The sequence below is a fragment of the Python bivittatus genome, unplaced genomic scaffold, assembly GCF_059951505.1.
Source record: "Python bivittatus isolate LINGU-HERP-01145 unplaced genomic scaffold, Pbiv_v1 ctg000310_np1212, whole genome shotgun sequence".
In the NCBI taxonomy this organism is placed as follows: domain Eukaryota; kingdom Metazoa; phylum Chordata; class Lepidosauria; order Squamata; family Pythonidae; genus Python; species Python bivittatus.
This window is the reverse complement of record NW_028277054.1, coordinates 6,454,421-6,471,599: the sequence shown is the minus strand read 5'-3', so window position 1 is coordinate 6,471,599 and position 17,179 is coordinate 6,454,421. Positions and strand designations below refer to the sequence as shown.

General features: G+C 42.6%; 1 protein-coding gene across 1 annotated transcript in view; it reads right to left on the bottom strand.

Moving 5' to 3' along the window:
• Positions 1-8,048: 8,048 nt before the first annotated feature.
• LOC103056774 (sialic acid-binding Ig-like lectin 13) overlaps positions 8,049-17,179 on the bottom strand; it is a 55,140-nt gene continuing 46,009 nt past the window's right edge. The window contains exon 10 of the transcript XR_015795991.1: positions 8,049-8,310. The gene's annotated coding sequence lies outside the window, so the exon portion shown is untranslated. The remainder of the gene's footprint in view (positions 8,311-17,179) is intronic.

The window sequence follows — 17,179 nt, the reverse complement described above, 5'->3', positions numbered from 1 at the left end:
TCCACAGGACAGGCAACATGACTGATAGGATGTGTTTATACTGTTAATGCCATTCACTGGCAAACTGTATAATTGTATAATTTACCCATCAGCGCAATCTAAAAATTACCCACATTCCGTCATTCTCTTCTGAGGAAAGAATTCAATTCAGCTCCTTGCTTTTCACATTAGGAATCTATTCTGTGCATGTGTTATTTTATATTCTGTATAAATATATGTTTCATGCTCATATTTTTTGTTTTGGGCTGCTTTTCCTCCCAAGGGCCTTCGAAGTGGCTTACGGGTTAAAAATACAATAAAATACAAGCTTGCAATATTAAAAGAGAATTTTATAAGAGCAAGTGTTAAGCAAACAAGACTACCTCCAGGTGTTGTAATCGGATCCCCAGTTCCTTGATAACAGTTCCTCCGTTCCTCCAATAATGACCCTGGAGCTAGATACTGATACGCCCAGATGTCAGCCTCTTCAGGCCTCCAAACATATAAATCTGAAGGGGAATTCCCATGGACTGTTCTGAAAAAATATGATAGGAATGTCCTTGTTATTGTAATATAGAACAATTGCAATAACGCAGCCCTGGTTTTGCAGCCCTCCCCACCACCACCAACATCCCCAGGCTATGCCACCAAAATGTGGCAGCAGAACCACAGATTTCTCACCAGAATTGCCACCATGTCCCTTGTGGTCTTGTAGGTTTAAAAAAAAAACTCAGAGTGTGCTCTTCCTTCTGGCTATAGAAAAGATGACTTATTTCAAATCATGTGGCCTGGGAAGTCCCCCTATTTCTGCTCCTGCATAATGTGGAAATAAGATCTGGAGAAGGGTGGCTCCATGAAGAAACAATGTGCTGGGACCTGTAGGGTGGTGGCCATCTTCACTTGGTTGCTTCTGTGACACAAGGAAATCAGTGAGACAGATGAATGTGTATGTGGGGGGGGGGGCGAGGGGGAATGTGCATAAATGAATGAGAAGCAAGTCTATGCATGAATGGAATGTGTGTGCATGCATGTGTTGGTCTGTCTGTGCTGTAAAGTATTTTGGAGCCAACATATCTGCAGTAGGTTGTCTCCATCCATCACGGACTTTCACCACGCCCACCATTGGCATGCTGCCCCTGATATAATTACCAAGACTCCATCTGTGTCTCTAGGGTTGAATGGGCTCTCCATCCCTATCTAAACTAAGTAGGGATGTGTACTCACCACACATCTGGGGGGCAACCAGATTAAGGGAGGCTGAGCTAACCCAGTGTTATCTATTCTGATTCTCCTGGGCCAAAGAAGAGGAAGAGTTTTCTCCTCAACTGATTCTTTTAATTGGAAACTTCTGCACGCAAAATAAATTTGCATTGTGTAATAGGAGAAACACCTCTGACTGAATATATCTCCATCAGATCATTTAATATGGGCAGAAAATGTGGCAACTCAACTTCTGATGAACTGAGATTCATTAAGTCATTGGGTAAAGAAAACCATAGCAACACTCTGGCTTGATTCACACAAAATGCTACTCTAGGCTAAAATAAGGTTGGGTTGTCTATTTTGCAGCATGTGGTAGGAACCCAGCCATTCACTTAGCAAGTCATAAATTCAAATTAAGCCATAATATGGCATATTTCTTTGGGTATAGCGTATGATGTCAATATTGCAACCAGGAGCATCCATAACAAACCATGATGGTGTTAAGATTAGGATAACTGGGTTGATATCATGCTGCAGATGCCACCATCACCTCCCCGCGTCGCAATGTCTGATCCAAGAATGTAAATTGCAGCAGATCTGTACACTTGCCCAAGACTGCAACTGTTTCTTGTTAACCTGGGTTTATGGTTTAGAGCAGTGTTTCTCAACCTCAGCAACTTTAAGATGTGTGGACTTCAACTCCCAGAATTCCCCAGCCAGTTGGCTGGGGAATTCTGGGAGTTGAAGTCCACACATCTTAAAGTTGCTGAGGTTGAGAAACACTGGTTTAGAGAGTGTTGTATAAACTCAACTTCTAAGTCAATCTTTCCAAACCAGAGCCCACTTGATGGTTTGACTCCAATTCCCAACTCTTTGTAGTTGATGAAGCTACAAGACATTAGATTGAAGAAAGCTGATTTAGAGCTTCCAAGGGAGTCACTATAAGCAGGATTTGGGGTGGTGGGGTGATAATCATCCTATGTCATACACACAGAAGAATGGGGGATCCATCCAAAGTATGGTTCACCCTCTGAAATTATGAGAAGGAAGACTACTTTCCATTCGAGGCAGAATTTAAAATCATTTGCAATCTAACGCCAAGATTTTTTTTTTTTTAACATTCGGGTTTCCCCACACCATCCTGCTTCCTGGGCCCTGGACTTCAGTGGGAAAAAAAGGGGCGGGAAAAAAAAGATATAGTAGTAAGTGTGGAGGGTGAGCAGAAATGAACCTTTTGTCCCCCAAGCCTGTTCAAGTCTTAAAAAAGGTCCTGACAATAAAGGTGATCATTTCAAAAGAGACACATAAGGAGTCCCCCATCCATCCATCTAGTGTGGGGGGCGTTCCTGACAACTGTTCTTTGTATTCTGGAATGTAGAAACAGAATCGGCACAAAAAGAGAAATGTTTATAATGAGCCTTGCGGAGTCTTCATTATGCAGCAGAAGAGCGCCGGCACTTCATTAAAGTCGTGCTCCACATAGTAATGAAAGTCTTAAGAGGCGTCATGGATGATGAGCCCGAGATGGTTAACAGGTATAAAGGAGCCATCGCAGCCTCTTTCGGACCAGACGCGAGGCACAGAAGCGGCGGTGATGAAAAGGAAGAGGTTGTGGCAGCAAACATGAAGGCCAAGGTTAACCATGGGAAGTGGAGCAAAGACAGGGGAAATAAGCCGAGGGGGCTTCCTGCTGAAGGCTGATGTGCAAATGTCCTTTTTCTCCCTCAGGTTTTCTCCAAGAAGAACAATGGGGGAGCAAGTGGAGGAGAAAGATGGCGGCTGACTACTGGTCCCTCTGTAACTCCCCATCAAAGGGCCCTTCACCGCAGAAACTCCATCCCCCAAATAACATGCTTTGTTCTAGGTGACAGTTGACTTTTTGGCTTGGGGGTGGGAGTCATGGTTGAAGGGACGTTATATATAACGAGGCGTCATGTGGACAAAATGGAAATGAAGTGGGTTTTGTGCTTGTCTTAGAAAAATGGGTCCCGGGCTCATCCAAGGAAACCGAACACGGAAGATTCAGGATCTCTGTACCTACTGAGGTTATGGTATACCCCCAATCACAGTTGTCTGGTTTCAGCAGTGTTAAGTTGGGTGTGAGTGTGGGTGTGTAGTTTTCTGCAGCTGGGACCATCATCTTTGGAAAGGGTCCCCAATGGATGAAGAAAGTGTGGGTCTTGGGGGAAGGCTGGAGAGATCTTAAGGGGCAAAAATATTTTAGCACAAACTGGCTGGAAACCACACTTTTAAAAAGGGACAACTTGGTTGCCAAATTTCACTGCGGAATCTGGAGGTGCTCTGAGGGCTGCAAAAGGCTCCCAGGAGCCATGTCTTACAAACCATGTTGTCTGGGGTTACCCAACCGACTCAACTCAAACCCAACATACCGCTTTACAGCTTAACAGAGCCTGCAGATGTAGGCAAGGCATAGAACTAAACTGGAATTCACTGGGGAAAAAAGTAGCAATTAAGGTTGTGTGTGAAGATTCCCTTTAGAGGTTGGATGGGAAACTATTATTTGAATTAATTTGCCAAGTTGAGTGGGAACTCCAGTCTGAAATGTTGAATCAAACTGGATGTGAGAGTTCTCACACCGCCAGTGAAAAACAAGGTGAGAGCAAATCCGGCTGCTGCAAAAACAGACAGAAACCAGCCCATTCAAAAGAGGGGGTCAAGCTGTCTCACAGGGTGGGAAGAAAAAAGAAAAGCAAGGTAGTCTGAATGCTGATTTTATAGATACGGCTTCCTGAATTACATCGCTTGCTGAAAATCTTTTGGCTATCTCCTCCTAACTTTCTTAAGGAAATCCTATTTACCAGAAGTTCTTGGATTTCTTGCCTAAGTAGCTGAATGCCTACAAATCAAACGAGACAATTTCAGATGCTTCTGTGCTGACCCAACGTTCCCCCCCCCAAATCAAGTGAAAAATCCAGATTCAGCCATTCATTTCCAATGTCCATTACGAATCAGACCGATTGTCTAAAACAATCTGAATCGTCAGATTGGTCCAATTGACCAAGCCTTCCATTCGGACTGGATTTTGCATGATCCATACAGCCTTAGTCGTGACAATCAACCCCCCCGACAGCTTTAAACATGAGACAAATCGAGGTCTCCAAGAGGTTATCCGTAACTACAATTCATGATTGCCACATATTGCGTCCAATGTTAGAAGCCGCATCTTGGGTGCAAAAGGTGAATGAGAACAACTAATGCGCTCACAGGCGGCTTATGCGCTTCCCAAAAGAACAAAACCCTGAATTAGAGATACCTTTGGCCTGATCCAGTGTAGGTCTTGCATTCTTGTGTTCTCATACTCCCTTATTTAATGTAAAAAATTACAAGCACTATTTTTCTTCTTGGGTTTTAGATTAGCCGCAAAACAATACTAATAGTTTACAGCCCACTGAAGGGAGCACTACAGTAATGGAGCAATGAATTTACTGCCAAAGGGGATAAGGGAGCAAACTGCTTCTTGGACTACAGGGGTGTGAATGTACACCTTTTTTCAGAACTTGCCCACATAGCTGCGGAAATCTAGAAAAAAGTCATTTAGGGAGTCGAATGGCAGCTTGCATGGTTTAGTGCAATAGATTCACCCCTTTTCTTCCCTAGATGATGAAATTAGGGGGAAAGAGCTGAACTCTAGATTCTGGGCCAATGAATTAGAGCAGATTGAATTACCTACTTTTCCAGCAGGGATGAATCAAGAATGCTACCCTGGAAATATATATTAAACTTCAGGCACTGGGCAAATTTTAAACATTGTTTTCAGAGCTGAGTTTTTTCTTCAAAAAACAACACAGTTTAAGGTTTTAAAAGAGTTTTTCTTTGTTATTCGCAAAGGTATTCTGTTCAGAAGAATACGGTATGGTCAAGCCAGCATTGGAATCAGTTTTTGGGGTTTTTTTTTTCTCTCTCTCTCTTGATTAAATAAAGGGAGATAGGGATTGAATCACAACTGGAGCCTCCTCATTTTTAAATGTCAGACCTCCCTCCACCAAAATTGTGACATTCTTCCATGTTGCAAAATTCTTAGAATATTCTCCCCCTTTTTTAGCAGGGACAAATGACCTCACTAAAACGGAATGAGGATATTTGATTCACTGGGGATCAGGATGAGAGAGTACAAGAACAACCCAACAGAATGAAGGAAAAAAAAACCACACTGAAATTCTGTACCCAATAATCTAGAATTTATTTTTGACATAACAATATCTCTCGGCCTCTTTATACATTCAAAGAATGAGAATTTTTAGACATGCACACATACACAAAAGCCATACATTAGATATATGTGGGGGGTTTTTTTGGCAATTTCTGGCTCATTTTGAGTCCAGTATAACTGCATTCACCAACAGGGTGTAAAATGCAGAAGTCTCAAGCTGGTGCTCCAAACTTCAGCAATTTAATCATTACAGGTTGGTTTATTCAAAGAGGTTGATACAGAACATTTTCAGTTGATCTTCACAGCATGACAGAAGGGAGATCTCTCTCAGCTTTCCTCCTTGTGACCCAAAATGGCCAAGATTAAATACACTTGTAGAGGTTATACCTCATTTGCATGCACTTTGCATAATTCATATATTTTTCTTGCTGTAAACCACCATGATTCAGCGACATTTAAACAAATGGAAGATACGTGCTGGTAGGTAGGAATACATAAAACATTTCAGTATACAGATTAAGGATCAGAATGTAATGGCTTAGCTAGATTTGAGGAGATTAAGAGGTTAGATTAGCAAGATCATTTCAAACACATTAAAGTTATAAAATTAAGCGTTATCAATTAACTTGAGCGTTAGAGGGAAAAGAGGGAAAGAGGAGATCAAAGGGAGATAAAAAATGAGGATAAATTGTAATGGTTGCACATGTTAATGTTTATTTTTCCTATTTTTATGATTCACCACCCAATTGCCCCAGGCTTTAATTTCTTTTTATAAATTTGGACAAATTCTACCTTCAGAACGCACCTTCCTTCTTTTGCGCCATCCTTATTTCAGTTTCGGACTGGCTTACGGAAGCTACTGTATGGTCCGGTGATTTAAGAATACATACTTTCCTTTACTAAAAGCCTAAGAGACTTGCTGCCCTACCAGGTAAGAACCGCCATGTACCAAGGGAAATCAACAATTTGGGCACCAAGAATTTGGGCTTGCACATTGTACCAAGTCACAGTTTGTGTAACCGTAGTTTGCTGAAGAATCTCTAATCCAGCGTTTGTCAATCACAGGAACTCTAAGATATGTGGACTTCAACTCGCAGAATTCCCCAGCCAGCATGTAAGTAACCACAAGGAGATCCACGGAAGGATGGTTGGTCCTTCACCTCGTCCATCCCAAAACACAGTTGGAAGCTGTAAGGAGTCCCTTTCTCCCCATCCTTTGGCATGACTTCAAGGAATTTATGCAACTGAAGTACATATTCCCAACTGCATTAGACCTCACATGGGTTCATTCCCTTCATCTCTGCCGTCCTTTCTGCATCTGGCTGCCATAGGAAATCAATGGGCCGGTTTACTGTGAAGTCGATCCCTGAGAGGTTTCTAGATTACTTGGCCCCTATTGATGCAGCTGGTAGAGTGCTTGGATCAATGAAAAAGAGCAGGTTGATGTTACCTTTATGCCCTTGAGAGGGCTGACTGGCTAAACCTTTGACAAGGTCTGCACCAAGCTCCATCTTGCAATGTCTCCCTGAAACCAAACTCAGAAGGTAAATGTGTCAGGACTGGGGATATGAGAGAAACGCATTCTCCTTCTCCAATTTCCACTCCCACAGCCTGCACACTTAAGAAAGGCTTACCAAGTGCATATATTATACGGGGAAGCACTCATGAAATTATGTCTATTAGGGGCAAGTGTGTACATAAACACACATTAGGGGGAACTGCTTGCAAATAATGGGTATATTAGAAAAGGCGCAAGAGAGGAACCTATCAGGAAAACATGAGCACCAAAATATGCAAATGAGGAGAAAGAGAGGTGAAAATGTGTCTGAGTTTTCACACCAACTTTGAAAAACCAGTCAGCAAAGGCCTCTGGAAGCAGGAGACATACATTTTAAGATGGGAAAGAGAAACACCAATCAAATCTCCAGAGGGGCAGATGAACCCATTCCAAATCTCGGAGCCGAACAGAGCAAGAACTCTTTCAGGATTCGTGCCAACTTTGTAGACGGGAGGAGTTTCTGGAGAATTGTCTTCTCCAGCTTGATGTCCTGCAGATGGGTTGGCCGATGGCCCCACTCTCTCCAGCCATCACAGCCCTTGATGGGATCCTTTGGGGAAAGGATGGCTGAAAAATCCCCCCTCCCATCCTGTGGTATGACAGCCGATACCGGAGAGTCTATTGTGGTAGGAAGCACAGAATCTTCTGCAGCTTGGGGGTCATTGCTATCGACTGCAGCATCAGGACCGCAAGCTGGGGAAAGCCACCCTAGAATTTTAACACTGTAAAAGGGGAACTTTTTAAAATGGATTCAGAACTATGTTTGGTCTAGGGGTGAAGGCAGCAGGCTAGAAAGCAGGAGACGGTGAGTTCTAGTCCCACCTTTGGCAGGAAAGCTGGTTGGGTGGCTTTGGGCCAGCCCCTCCCTCTCAGCCCAACCCACTTCACAGGGTTGTTGTTGTAGAGAAAATAGGAGGAAGAAGGCGTATTAGGAATGTTTGCTGCCTTGAGTTATTTATAAAAATAATAAAGGCGGGATAAAAAATCTTAAAAGAAGAAAGAAATACCCATCACTGCATCCAAATTCCAAAATCCAAATCCCAAACCTTCCTCCCTTTTCTCTTTTTAACACATCTTTTCTCCAGCCCTCCCATCTTCTTCCCAGCCACCACCACCACCTCCTCCTTCAATATACCATCCGTTTCCAAGTAGGTTTTAGACTGGCCCTTGACTGCAGGTCCCTGCTGCGGATCTCTCTTTTAACTCGTTCACCATTTGGTTTCAAAAGACAGAAGACCCTCTCAGCCTCAGTGTCCTAAAGTCCTTGGAGCACAGGGGAAAAAAAGGCAGCAGGGAAATGAAATAAATTATTTATTAATGGGGCGAGAACTGTTTGGAAATCGATGGGGAATAATGTAAGGCCTTCGTTCTGGGCGAGGTGGGAGGCAGCAACTGGAGTCTGGAAGAAGAAATGGAAAAACAAAATATGAAAACGAGCCTTTCTTGTTCACAAGCAATACATTTTCTTTTAATTAAAACTTAAGTTGCTTTATTCTAGTCTTTTTTTTTTTATAAGCAGAAAGAATAGCATTTCCTTTCTATTAAACTGTACATTACCATAAGCTTCCTTCAACCTCTCGGCAATAATCTTTTTGGAGGGCTTGATCTTGCCCCATTTTCCAAGAAGAAATACATTGAGAAGAGGCATTTGCATGTGCAGAAACTCAACCAAGGCGCATGCCTCTTGATCTACCAGCCAAGCATGGTAGGATCTGGCAGAAACCCTGTTAAACCTGATGATGGTTGAGAAAGCAGTTTCATGGCTGGCATGAACGAGATGGTAACCCGATTCCTGGGTCCCACTGGCAGGTAAGTTTCCCAGTGCATCTGTTCTGCTGGCAAAGCTCTGCCAACGGAAGAGCCAAAACAGAGCAGAGTCCTGGGCAGCACATCCATGAGAAGGAACAGATTTATGCCATATTCAACTCCAGCTAGGGCATATTTTGTGACATATTGAGAGCTGTTCCATATTGACAAACAGGTTGGCCCAGTATGCGGTCCGGCTTAGCACGCAATCATGGCACGCCGAGCATATAGATCTCAAGTACATTTCCAGCCCTCCTGAAGGCGCTCTGCTGATGGAGAAAGGAGGAGAGAAAAAAGATATTTGACCCACCAAGTAGGAGAGGTGTGTGAGTCTACGGTAGCCAAAAATCAGAAGCTTCAAAAACTCCCTGTTAATAAAAGGGGTTAGTCCAGTGGTGGCGAACCTTTTGGGCTCAGCATGTCAAAAATTCAGAAAATGCCTAATTGGACTCTGCTGGCGTGTCACACCACCCCTCCCCAAACGAAAGAGAAACAATTCTTTACCTATTCAATTATTTTTAAAAAATACAGTCCAATCATGTGTGGTGCTATGTATTATATAAAGACACATCAAGTAATTACAAAAATGAAATATGAGTAAAACAAACTCAGTTTCTTTAGTAACTCAAACTGGGAGAAGAGTTGTCGTCGGGTGTTGGGGAACCCTGGTGTGTCACCCAAAACATTGTGGCATGTCATCTTTGACACACGTGTCAGGTTTGCCATCACTAGGTTAGTGTGAAAAGGTGCTACCAGCCTCCTGTTTTTTGGATACCCCAGATTAACATAATTAACCGTAGATGAACATGGCTCTCCACCTACTTTGTAGCTCACAAAAGCTTCTGCTTTTTAATAAAATGGGTTAGCTTGAAAAGATACTACCAGACTCCTCCTGATTTTTGACCCACCAAGAGGGCTGTTTGCACAAGGCTTTGCACTTTTTAAAATAGGTCTATATATTTTTAGTTTAACAGGTGTTTCCAGGTCTATCCAATACAGAGAAAGTGAATGCTTTCCAACCTAGAATTCTAGCAAGAATCTCATCAGAGAAGATCTCTCTCTCTCTCTCTCTCTCTCTCTCTCTCTCTCTCACACACACACACACACACACACACACACACACACAGCAGCACACTTCATTCCAGCCATTCCACTCAAGCTCCCTTCATATTACAGGACCCTGTCTTGGATGACTGGCAGGTCTCTTCCGCTGCCAAGGTCCACTCCATTCCAATTTCCATGCCCGTTTGGCATTTTCCAGCCATATGCTTTTATTTTCCTCCTAGACTGAACCTGCAGAGGGTACATCCGTCAATTCGAGTGGCATCGCTTAGCTATATCTCCCACCTGGCATAAATTCCATCTGAGGGGTTGTTTTGTCATTCTCAATATGGCAGATGATAAATTAACTCTAAATTACTTGACGTTGCTGGGGGATAAATCCCGGTCACTCACAAGTTCGATTCCTATGCATTGGCTATGCCATTTCTAGAAGGCAAAGTGACAACGAGAAGCCAAAACCCTGCTGTAGAAAGTTTTAGTCTACGATTTTGCAATCCCAGATGGCATGGTGTGAGCTCATACGTACTGGCATAATTGATGTAACACCCATTTCAGTTCACACGGCCCATTTCCTAAACCCTGACAGAATTTCAGACAAATGTTGCCTTGTTCTTTTTCCTTACTTTTTAATATTTTGGCATTGGAAGGGGAGAGGGGGATGTTTTAAAAAAATCAAGATGGTGAGTGCAACTGAGTAACTGAAGCCCCGCCTCCTTTTTGACACTTGTGAAAAGGGGCAGGGATTCAACTGCACAGTTGTGGCTACCATCTGGACTTTTCTGAGCCCATCCCTTGCAGATGCTCCTGTTAGCATGCTAAATTAATTAACAGAAGTATAAACACATACAACTGTATTTACAGAACATTATAACTTCCATGCTACTGCTGATTGCTAGAAATACTCCTACGACTATTATTACATGGTTTCAACATTAATAATCAGGATGGGAATTGAAAAAAGAAAAGTTTGCAATCTAGATCCAGTTCTGCTAAAATCATTGTTGTTGATTTTGATGTTATATTACTTTCTAATTTTTTTTTTCCCACACAGGAGCAAGGAAGATGATTTTCAGGCAATATGGTCTAATTCTGGGGAGTATAATGCTTTGTAAAAATAAATCTTGATTCAAGTGTTGACAAACAACACTCTAAAAAACATTGCTGGAAATCAGTTATGGTCCACATTGTTTGTCAGATTATATTACTGAGTGTTTCCCTTCAAGGATCTGAAATGTTCAGAAACTGTGACCACATACCAGCTCCACCAGTGGCCCACCTCAGAGGCTCCCCTTGAAGCCTTGTGGGTATTATTCCACAATACCATGCATTGCCAAACCCTAAGGAAAAAAATGGAATGCCAAATGCAAATACGAGGGATGAATTTGAATATTTGCATTAAAAAAAATGACAGGAGAAATGAGCTTGTTTCGTGTTTGCCAGTAATGAGAACCAACGTGCTCTAGCGGTCAGGGGCTGGACTAGGAATCGGGAGGCCCAAGTCCTAGCCTTTCCATGGTCACAAAAGCCAAGCTGGATGACCTCAGGCCATTCACTTCCTCTCAGCCCTCATCAGTGTCAGGGTTTGTGATAGGCCAGCTGAAAAAGAATCCATCAGTCACATCGTGTATTGATAGCTTTGCTGTAAGAACCAAGCGAGTGCAGGGCAAAACAAGCTGAGCGTATTACTAAGCAGGACAATTGCTTCAAGAACGAGGGTTGCAAATCTTCTGCTGCTTCGACGCTAGCTTCCTTTCTACGCAGCAGAGTTAGTGGACTTGCTCGGAAATCTAGCTTTCGTTTAAAAAGATGACTTCCGAGTACCTTGTTACAGGAGAAGGGCAAAAACGAGTTTAAAAAGAACTAGAAGCAACTGTTATCAAAGGGGCCAAATTTAAGAGCCGCTATAGCAGGTTAGATTTCTGATGGTGGGCAAGCGAAAAAAAAACAACAACTTGACCCAGCTACGCTTGTCGAGAATGATGTATCTCTGCTGAGGCTCATTTCTCTGTCTCTCAAACCACAGGCACTGATATTCTCATTGATTTTCATGCTTCCTTTCTACTTGCCAAGCCACCAGCAGCAGGATGAATGCTTCGGACTGCTTCGTCAACACAAGGAACTGCTCCCACTCAAAAGGAAGACTTTCAAGGTGAAATATGGCACTTGGTTATCCTGGCCACTCTAATCATACAAGGGAATCACCACCTCTCTCTTCCTCTACCTCCACTCTTCCTCCCACTCCTAAAAACACAAATCTGTGCTGATCTCCGTGCCTGAGATACAGCTAGCTCTGCTGCCTAGGAGTCTGGATAGTTCCCTGTTCAAGAACTCTGGGACTTGTGCTGAAAGCTGAAACCAATAAAAATTCTACAGTACAGTAATACCTCGGTTCACGAACGCTTCGGTTCACGAACAATTCGACTCGCGAACAGCAGCGTTCGCAAATTTTTGCTTCCGTTCGCGAACTCTGCATTGGGTGACGAACACGACCTGCGGCCATCTTCTCTGCTCCAACACGTGGTCGTGGCTTCCTCTAGGTGAGATCGCGGTCGCAGACAGACACTTGCTGTGAAGCTTTTTGGTGTCACCTCAAGCAAGGTTAGTGTTCTCTCTCTTCATACTGTACTGTACTGTTCTTTGTTTCATATTTTTGTGGTTAAAAAAAAAATGCATATGGTTCAGAATGGATTAACCTTATTTACATTGAACTTTATGGGGAAATTTGATTCGGTTGGCGACCAATTCGGTTGGCGACCACGTTCGTAGGGGTCAGAACGGATTAACCTTATTTACATTGAACCTTATGGGGAAATTTGATTCGGTTCGCGACCAATTCGGCTCGCAACCAGAATCGTGGAACGGATTAAGTTCGTGAACCGAGGTACCACTGTATTTGGGTAAGCAGGCTGCATTTGTATCTGACCCAGCCAATCCAAAAGCTTCATTCAACCAACCTGTGGTTGAAGAGCTTCTACGAGGGCTCGGATAGGTCCACGTCACCAGTGCAAAGCTTCTCATGAGCTGAGAAAACACATTTAACTTTTTGCAGGTATCTTGGGATCACACTTCCAAAAATAGTAACCTTGGGACTTTGGACAGCTGCCTCAAACCAAAAGTGATCTTGTCCAGGCATAATTCTCACAGGTTCTCTTTAGCAAGATTTACTGAGAATGGAATGGGGATACAAGAATTCCAGCAACTGAACTATTTCCCTTCTATAACCGATATATCCCCAAGTGCATAAGGGAGAGATGACTTTAATTTCTATTTAACTGTCTTTCTAGAAACCAGCAAATTGGCAAGTCTTCTCACTGATAATGAAGGAGCTTACTGCTGCTTGTTTACCTACCTATCTCCTGAATCTTGATCCATTTGGGAACCCACTATTACAAGTGGGAAAGGTCAATGCAGAAACTAAATTGGATTTAATTTCATCCACCTCAAAGTTTAATTGGAATTGTGCATCTCTATATATTAAATTGTGGACTGGAGAAACATATTGACTTTCACCCTTTCAGCTGGTCCTTTATAGATGTAATGAAAAGATGGGAAATATAACTGTGTGGTCAGGGTTCAATGGATTCAAAAAGAAAAGCATTTTATGTGATTGTATTTTATACAGTGTTGTGATATGCCTTGTTTTATTTTCATTTCTATTTCTAATATGTTTCCTTTTCTTTGTACTTCAGCAAATAAAATAATTTTTAATTTTTTTAAAAAAGAGAATTATGCACCTTTGGGTGAAGCCTACACAATCCATGGGAGTTCACTTTCTAAGGCTCCACCTTTGACATGATCCTTGATTCCTTAACCTCCAGATCTGTCAGTAAGGATGGTCTAAAGATCAATGAAACCCAGCTTAAAGTCCATCTACCATTAGATTCTATGGGGACATCTTTTTCCTTTTCTTTCAGTGGTAGGGAGTGAGATACTCCAAACTTCATCTACAGCCAGATACCTCCTATAAAAATTGGCATTCCCACATTCAATCTCCAGAAAACACAGGGTCAAGTGACTGATGGTGGGAAAGACCTTCAACATTTGAGAACTTAGAGCAGATGCCCAAATAGACCATACTAGGCTAGATGGACAAATCTCCTGATCTGCTTCTAAAGGAACTTCTACAGTTTCTAACCTCCAGAAGTAGCTTGTGAAGGAGTCCACTTCACAGAAGGGCCCAACCACTGGAAATGATGGGATAGCAGCTGGGTCCCACCCCTGTGACTCTTTTCCCCAAAAATGTTGCCAAGAGAAATGGTCAATCTCCAGAAGTATTGGTTAGATTGGCCTACATGACCGGTAATTCTGGAAGGTGAAGTCCACAGATCTAGAGAATGCTCATGTAATGGAGAAGGCTAACTAGACTTGTCCTTTTAGTGACAGCAAAAGGTTTTGACCCACTAAGTCTTTAGCTTATTAAGGTATTTTCCTGCTATTTCAACAGCTACTTCATAATGGTTTAACAAGTTGTAATTATATTTAGTTTTTCAGTTTGGAAATCAACCTGGAATCTTTAATGAAGGGTGGTACAAAACCCTAATTTGTGAAATAATTAAACGGCACTCTAATGGTAGTTAAAAAGTACTTATATGAAAGTCCAGGGAGAACCCACAAACCAGACTGAGATCCTTTTTCCTTGTTTGCTACACTTGCTCAAAGACTGGGTTGCCACAATGAATTCAGTGCTTGTCTGTCTCTTCCTTCCTCTGGCTGCGAGCTGATGGTCCTTTAGCCCATCAATATTAGTGCATAGATTTGATTGCAGCATTACTTAAACCTTGGAGAAAAATAATTTCAAGGATAAATTATTAATCTGTATTGAGCCAGCTGTAATTGTCCTGTTAAGTCTAACAAAGCCATATGTTTGGTTGGGGTATTTATTCAGGAGCGTAATTCCCATCGACGTCCTCAATTCTAATTAACAGACATTTAGCAAACAGGTTCCATAATTGATATACCCCCCACCCAAATCGATCACCACTCTAGAATCCTACCCCTTCTCTACATGCCCCTTCTCCATCTGTGTGTCTAACAGCTGCTTTGAAGGATACCAATTCTATTTTCGTTCTTTCTTTCTTTTCCTTTTTCAAAATATGCTGCTTTGCAGTTCACCTGGTCCTGTATTTGAAACACAGCATGTCGCTGATGCAGGATAACCAGCTGCAAGGGACTCTGCACCAAAGAGGGAATGGATGTAGGGGCTGTTTTTCTAACTCCTAAATATATTTTATTACTACATTATTATTATTATTACTGATTTGATTTCTATCCCCCTCCTTCTTCCTCCTTCTAAGTAGCATTTACTTAGCATTTCTTCTTCTTTTCTCCATAAAAACACCCCTGTAAGGTAAGCCAGGCCAAGAGAGAGTGACTGGCCCGAGTGACCCAGGCAGCTTCCATGGCTGAAGGTTGCCTTGAACCTAGGTCTCCCTAGTCCAAATCCCAAACAACCCTGCAAGATAGGCCAGGCTGAGAGAGAGTGACTGGCCCCAGTGACCCAGGGAGCATCCATGGCTGTGAATCTGGGACTTGAACCACATCTGGCTGGGTTCACACAACAACAAAGCTGGTTTGGCACCACACGCTACTCCAAAGCCAACCACACCATGTTCTAGCTCAGCCCAAGGAGCAAATCTCGTACAGAACATGCAAACTGGGTTTATCTAATTTCACCATGTCAGGGCTACGATGTGGAAGAGGAAAGACAAGTATTTGGGTCGTAGCTCACGGTAAGCCACTGGCAGAATTCCTTCATGGATCTACCAGTGGATCTTGTCAGCAGTCTACATTTTGCTTGCCACTGATCTACTGCTAAGTGTGTAGATCCATCTTCTGTCCCCTTGTCTTTGAATATGTCCTCAAATCTTTTCCAGAGAAGAAGAACTGCTAACATCTCTGTAAGGGGGGTGGGGTGGGATATAAGTTTGAAGTCTAGTTGTTTATAACTTTTAGACCCTCCATCTTTCAGGTAAGGCACATGGCGGGGAGTAATGGCCGTCGGAGGACAAAACAGAAGCAAGAATAATACCATCAAAGCACCACTAGAAAAGAATCAGTTGTAAAAACCCAGGAAAAATATAGTCCCTAAGCTGCTGCTCTAGCCACAGTCTCTAACAGCTGACCAGTCGGTCCTCAGCGTGGAGTATTTATGGACCACCTTTTTTATTATTATTATTGCTTAGAAGATGCCGGAGGAGAAAATCAAAGGTTTATGATGCGGTGATGAAGAAGTTATTATGAGGCTCACAAGCTAATATTAGCAGAAATTATCTGGAGTTAATAAACATGGCATGTATAGAGATACTAACTTCTGGCACACATGGATAAGCACTACAACTCAAGCACACATGGCCGAAGGAGAAGAAACCAGAGTTGCTCTTCAAACTGGTGGTATCCACACGGTAGGTGTGGGTGGCAGGAGAGCGGTTGAAATCAGAAGATGGTGGACATGTTGTAGGAAGGTCATATGCATGTTCAAATGGGAGGTCTTGCATCTCTACACACTGTCTGCCATCTTGCTGATTTTTGATGCGTGCGCACACACACACACACACACACTTTGCATACTCTGCTGGTTTCACTGCACTGATGTCCTTTCCTCATTGCAAAAATGCTTCACAGAGAAATGCCCAGGGGTAAAATGTGGTGTTCTTGCACATTTAGTGACAAGGTAGCCAAGAGATATGTGGGAAAAAATATTTTTCACTAGACGGTGCCCCTGCAGCCTCCTTAGTTTCTCACAATTTCATTCAATCCCTGAGGAAAACAATCAAAACACACAAAACTCTGTTTCAAAACTATTAATATCTTGCTGATCTTGGGTATTGGAAGAAAAGATCAGGGACGGACTGGCATAAGATGCCATGGTTCTTTCCCCATTTAACCCAGTGTTAGGCTAAAGAAAGGAAAGAGAAGATATTCAGGCTTAAACCTAAAAGCCATCTGTGTCTGCCTCTCCACCCAACAACCCACGACTTGTATGTTGGGAATTCTGCAACTCCCAAGATTGTCTTTAACAACAAATAGGCGCCATTCCTGGTGAATTATTCCGTTGATCTGGACCTCTACTGTCTGGATTCTGCACAGAGGAGCAATCTAGCACAAGATGAAATTTGACTAAGAAAGAACTCTGTGTGGTTGTGAAACAAAGGGTCTATGCCAAGAGTTATTGGGTAGACAGCTTCAAAGCAGAATGGGCACTTGTTATTTTAACCTTTAAAAATTATGTTCTAGAAGAGGGAATATATGACTGGATTCCTGCATCACACTAAGCCATAATGTGTTCGGTTTTTGTTTTGCTCCAACTTGGTGTGTGATGCCAGACCACCAGCTAATTGTGATGTATGCAGCAAACTAGGGGTGAACAAACCACAGCTTAATAAGAAGTCAGTACCACTTTA